The following is a 6,400-nucleotide window of genomic DNA, read 5'->3' as shown; positions in this document are numbered from 1 at the left end:
GGGCCCAGGTTCGATTCCGGTCAAGGGCATGTACCTTGGTTGCGGGCACATCCCCAGTGGGGGGTGTGCAGGAGGCAGCTGATCGATGTTTCTAACTCTCTATTCCTCTCCCTTCCTCTCTGTAAAAAATCAATAAAATATATATTTTTAAAAATTATCATTTTCTCTTTGATTAAAAAATCCGCATTTTTAACCGGTACACCTAGTAAACAGTGTTTAGAACTTGGTAGGTGTTATGTACTGGTAAGTGTTGGCAACCATCATCATGCTGTTTTTTTTATTGTTATCCTCGTCATTATTATTATTATTATTAATGAGGTTGGAGACGTCAATTGAAGCCAGATCATGGAAGGATTTAGGAGGAAAGGAGCTGCTCAGCCCTGGGTTCAGCAAGGGCACCCTATGGGAGGGTGGAGAATGGACAGGACGGGGAAGGCCATTGAGGATACAGCAAGAGATGGTTGTGGCTTGACGTTGGTCGTGGCAGAGGGATACAGGGCAGTGGATGGGATTGAGAGAGAAGTGAGGACAAGGTCTGAATTTCTGGCCCAATGAGTCCAAAGATTGTACAGATGAGAGTCACACTGCTGAGTACAGGAGCAGAGACCTCAAGAAGCATGAACTGCCTCCCCCAGGAAGGTGCAAGCAGGGATTGAGGGCCACCTGCCCAGGATGCTACAGGACAAGGGTGCTGGGATGGAGGGTGACTTCCAGCTCAGACAGGCAGACTTTCTGGGTTGTGACTTTCAATGATGTGGCCCTGCTATTTAGAAAGGCATCTGTAACCAGAGTTAACTTAGGGAGGCCAGGTCTACAGATGGGGTGGTCTGAAGGTCATGAGGCTCTCTTACATGCACACCTGGCCTCACCTACCAGGTGCATGTTCCACCTGGCATCACCCACCATCTTCATCTCTGCTGGGTGCCCAGGCTGCCCACTAGTGCCAAAGGCCTGTGGGTGAAGTCGTTGTGATGATGATGGTTGCCAACACTTACCAGTACATAGCACCTAATGCCCAAATCCTGCTTCCCGTGAGGTCCCCTGGCACGATATATGCACAAGGACATTGACAAACAGGACGTCAACAGGCAGCTTGGTTCTGGGACACTCAGAAAAGCCTGCACTGGGCCCAGGCTCCTTTGCTATCACCCGGTGACAAGTCCCCCTTTGGAATTAACTGACTGTGACCATTGAGCCTGAGCCAGCCACACAAGGCTTTAGGTGCACCTCCCAGATGATAAGACTTATTGCAATCAGGGCTGAATTCCTGTGGGCAGTCCCTCCTTCTGTCCTCGTGGAGGTGGCTTGCTGTGTGCTGTTTCAGTGAGAGAACAAAGCAGGACTCACCTCTAAAGGTCCCAGAGGAGGGAAGAAAGCTGTGACTGGCTGCTCTGAGCCCACCGTTCCTGTTGGAGGAGGGGTAAGCAAGACATCCCCTCTGTCCTTTGAAGTCGCCACCAGTGGTGCCCACGGAATTTGGCTCGGTCACCGCCGATCCCTGCACTGCCTGCACAAAGAAATCCCACTCCCTGGAGAAGGCAGGAAGCAGAATGAGTCATATCTAAAAGCTGCTTGGGCAAGGAAGGAAAAAAACACACACACATAAAAACCCTTTGATCTTTGTCTCTGATTTCTGGAACGTTCCATCTCATTGTGGCTTAGAGAGTCAAGGGAGGATGGGCATCTCTAACTTGGCAGGCTCTGAAATCAAGTTGTCATGAACTAGGCTAATGATCGATTCCCGACCGGGGGACCCCTGCCTTGAATCCACAAGATGGTAGAGCGAAAGACGGAAGCAGTCCATGGCCCACGTTGTATTAGCAAGAAACACCCTTTGAAACTGCAAGATGCCCTCCTCCCAGACTGAGGGCCCAGGAAGATCAGCTTTCTCCCCCTTTTCCCATTCAAGTTCTTGCCACCTGCTTCTTCCCACCCCTATCCCCCAATGCAGCCATGGAAAGCACACTGACTGACTACGGAGGTAAAATCATGGTAGGACATTGGGCATGGGTTCTGCTCTCTGGGCCCCAGTCTCCCCAAGGGAAAGGTGGAGGGGGGTGATCCTTTCGATCCCCCAGCCTCTCATGGTGGGATTCAAGAGCTGAAAGCAGCCGACAGTGGCCCCTCTCACTCCCTCTGGCTCCACCCAGCAGGAGACCTGATAGTGATCTTTGCATGGAGCTCCCACTGGTCAGCTCCTTTGAGCCTGGCATTGCTTCTGGAAGTCTGAAAGGTGATAACTGTCATTTGTGTTTGTGAGCACACAGGTAAAGGGTCAGGCGGATATGACTCTGGAGGCATAAAGCCCTGGGTTTTGGCCCTAGCTTTGCCACCATTGATCAGGTTGATGACCTCGGGCAAGGGACACATTCTGTTAGACTAGAATCTACCAAGATGGACTTAAAAGCTGTCAGCTGCAGACATCATTTCTCTGAGACTCAATTTCCTCATCTGTAAAATGTGGATATAACCATCCCCATCCCATGGGGGTTGTTGAAGTTCAAATGCAGTAACGCACAGTGTGTGGAGTTTAACAGGAAGCCTGGCCCTTAGGCATTTAATAGATGTTCGCCATTGATATGACCAAGTACCAGCCCTCCGGCAAAGGTTAGTCTGTGGCGGGCTGGCCTCTCCCGGCTCTGTGTGCACACGCATCACTGGGGTCTCGCCCAGAGTGATTCGAATGCTGTGGCTGCTCACAAGCCTTCCTTCATCTGTACTGAGTGCTGGGGAGTCAGAGGCTTTCCCTAGTGCCTAATCCCGGGTTTTAAAGATGTAGCAGGTGTCCTTTCCAGAGAGCATCCCAAGGCCTCAAAGGCCCATCAAATGCAAAGTTAGAGCATACGCCCACATCAGCCACCCCATTGAGCCGCTGCAGACCCGTTGGCGGAAGATCAGACACCCAGTCGCTGGGGGTTAATTACTGACTTGGCACCCATTTTCTTGGGGAGCGCTTGCAAGAGTCTCTTTTTTCTCTTTCCAGTGGCATAAACATTTGTACTGCAAGTAGCCCAGGGGGCCTGGAGATGCTTACTTTGTAGTTAAGGAAGAGAGGGGCTTTTTGTTTGGGCAGTAAGAGCACTGCTGGCCCAGAGGAGAAGTCTTTAGGAGACCCTTTGCACTAGCAGGTATCTGTGGGGGTGATTTAAGGTGGGGTGGGACAACTTCATTCCCCACTGATGGATTAAGTTCCTTCAGTCAGCAGAAAATGGGTGCTCTTTAATAAAGATTTTCCCTGTTGTTGGGTCCCCGGGGGTCAGAGCCCAGAGGACTCACCTTGTGGTGGCAGCGATAGCAAATCAGAGAGCTTCTAGGTGCCATAGGGAGAGTGAGAGTCCTGGGTTCCTAGCCAGGCTTAGGGCCTGGAGGGTTGCATGGAGTCAGTGGTCGAGGGCCGACTTTCTTCCGCAGCTCTCTGTTCCTACCACTGGGCGGCGCAGGTGAGCAAGGCTGCACCGGGATGGCTCCTGCAGGGAAAGCAAGGGTGCAAGGAGGCAGGGTCCGGGGTCTGTGAGGAGCTGGGTGCCTTCCCTCGGCGAGCTAGGCCTGGGGGCTTTCCCGGCCTATCTGCCCACCTCGGGCCAGGAGGGGAATATGAGGACATCCAAATTCTGTATTTGTTCCTGACCTGAAGCAACAGGTGAAGAAATCCACTGCCGGCTGGAAGCCAGCAGAGAAGGGTATTCCCACCCAATAGATATGTCCCTGAGAAGGTGAAGGTCAGTAGGTACTTTTATAAAACAGGGCCACAGACAGGAAACTAGCTACTTAAAGGAACCGAGCCAGGAATTATTTTCTAAGGCGAGAACTGCCCTTATTTTGCGCACTGTGTTCTTGGAGTTTGAGAAATGGGTTCTCTACTCCGAAGGCAGAGCGCTTCCGGGGTCCCCCACACTTTTGGTGGCCCCTGTGAGGTCTGGCGAGAAGCGTGTGATTCAGCTCCCATTTGCAAAGTCAGGACTACGGGCCAGGCCCGTGACACGCTGGCTCCTCTCCAGGCCTCTGTGGTTAGGAGTATCACCACCTTTAGGTTACGAATAAAAATTAGCTGAACACCTTACCTTTATTGTATTACTTAATCTTCATAACAACTCTCTGAGGAACGACTGTTACACCCATTTTATAAGTGGGTAAAACTGAGGTTAGAAAGGTAACTTGCCTGAGGTCTGGGAACGCAGGTCGAACCCGCATTGACCCCAGGTTCCTGAGTCCAGCCAGAGCTCAGAGTCTCAAGGCTCTTCTGATCGGGAATCAAGTTTTCCTAAGCGAAGCCAGGTCGCTTGGCCAAGGTTACCTACATGGGGTGTGATATCAGACCTGCCTCCTTCTCCGGCCCCTTGTGCGTCCACCTTCCTGAGCCCCAGCTTCCGGGCCTTCCCCCCAAAACTGTACACAGGTACAGCCTGGAGTGTGTTTCTGCGCGTTTGTTCCAAAGCCTTGGACCCAAGTGGCGCCTAAGTAAGGCGGGAAAGGAGAAATGGTGAAGTGCGCCGAGAAGAAAGACCACCTTAGCCATCTCCCTGAGCCTGAGTCAGCCAGGAAGGCCGGGAGTTGGAGAAAGTTAAGCAGATTCGGTCAGCCTCTTTGCTAAGAGACTTGGGTAGCAGCGAATCTCAGCCGTGCAGGGCAGCGTGCAAAAGGGCGGGCCTCACCCGCCTCCGGGACTGAGAAGAAAGGCAAGTTTCTGAGAGGCGGGGCTCCCCACATGGGAAGGGGAAGTGATGTTAGCTGAACGTTTGGCTGGGAGTCTGGCTCACGGTTCCAACTCATGGGCATTAGCAAAGGAGAACAAGGAATTGCTGAGGGTGGCAAACTGGTTATAATTAAGAGAACCTGGGAGGCACAAAACACTGTCAGGGCCACCAGCTGTCCAGGATCTGGGTCTCTGTCTGGAGGAACAGCTCAGGAAACCAGCCGCCCACCCCTGCAGTGCAGGCCATTGGAGCAAAGAGCCTCTTCCCCGTCCTCCCTGATGCTCCCAGGGCCCAGAGTGCTGCCAGGCATTCGTTAGGGTTTCCCTTCCCCGCCCCCCGCCCCCCCCCAGCACCTTTTCCTTTCCTTTCTCCATAAACTCACCGGGTCTTGTCCCTCAGGAAAGTAAAGAAGCTGACGGTGGGTTCGAGGTCTAACTCCCGTGCTTCTGGCTGAGTTATTTAACCTGAGCCTCAGTGTCCTCATCTGACAAATGGGGAGAGTAACACTGCTGAATGCATACAGTTGGTTGTGAGCATTAAACAGGATGTGTGAAAGTGGGTGGCACAGCGCAGGGGGCGGCTAACTATGGCCTGTGGGCTTGCCGCCTATTTTGTATGACCCACGGGCTAAGAATGGTTTTCACAGGTTTTAATTGTTGGGGTAAAACAAAACACAAAAACAAAAAACACAACATTTGGTGACATGTGGAAGAGATAAAAAAAATTCAAGTTTTAGTGCCCATAAATTAAGTTTTATCAGAACACAACCACCATTTACTTAGTGTGTGTGGCTGCTTACATGTGAGCCCTGGTGCCCATCTCCCCACGTCCCACCCCCTTGGAGTCACCTGGAGGCCCCAGGGCTTGCAGTGGTGAGGTCCTTGAAGGTCTCAGTGGGTGGGCACTGGTTCTAGTGGTTGGCCCCCAACAACCAGTGTGGGCAGAGTTGGGTAGTTGCGACAGAGATCAGAGGCTATATGGTTCAAAAGGAGTAAAATAGTTACTATTTAGCTCTTTGCAGAAAAAAATTTACCAACCCCTGGAATAAATGCCAGACACTTAATAAGTGATCAGTTAAATGTGTCAATCATTCCTGTTACTATATTAATACTCCTGCTATCCTCTTTTGGTCTAGTTTTAACTTTCAGGTACCCATGCTTATGGCTTAATGGAGAGGTTCTAAACCTGAAGTCCAGGGAGGGTTTTAGGGGGGTCTTTAACTCTCCAGAATTTCTATGCAGATTTTTATAGGTGGGATCTTTTGGTGGAGGGGTCTGATAATATTCACCTGATTCTCAAAGCGGTTTTTGTTCTCAATAGGTAAAGAAGTGTAGTTTTTTTTTAAAAAAAACACTTTTTAAAATTGATTTCAGAGAGGAAGAGAGAGGGAGAGAAACATCAATGATGAGAATCATTGATTGGCTGCCTCCTGCATGCCCCACACTGGGGATGAGCCCGAGACCAGGGCCTATGCCCTGACTAGGAATTGAACCATAACCTCCTGGTTCATAGGTCTACGCTCAACCTCTGAGCCATGGCTGTAGGGCAAGAAGTGTAGGTTTGCTGCCTTCCTCGCCTCAGGCAAATTGATCTGTAATTTTCTGGGCTGTCTGGAGGCAACGTCTGAGAGAGTGAGATATTTGGGAGCTCGGGGCCTCTCTCTGAGCCCACCTGCCTGCCCCGAGGGGCCTGCAGTGCAGCAGGAA

The sequence above is a fragment of the Myotis davidii genome, unplaced genomic scaffold (genome assembly GCF_000327345.1).
Source record: "Myotis davidii unplaced genomic scaffold, ASM32734v1 scaffold478, whole genome shotgun sequence".
NCBI lineage: Eukaryota > Metazoa > Chordata > Mammalia > Chiroptera > Vespertilionidae > Myotis > Myotis davidii.
This window is presented reverse-complemented; position numbering follows the sequence as displayed.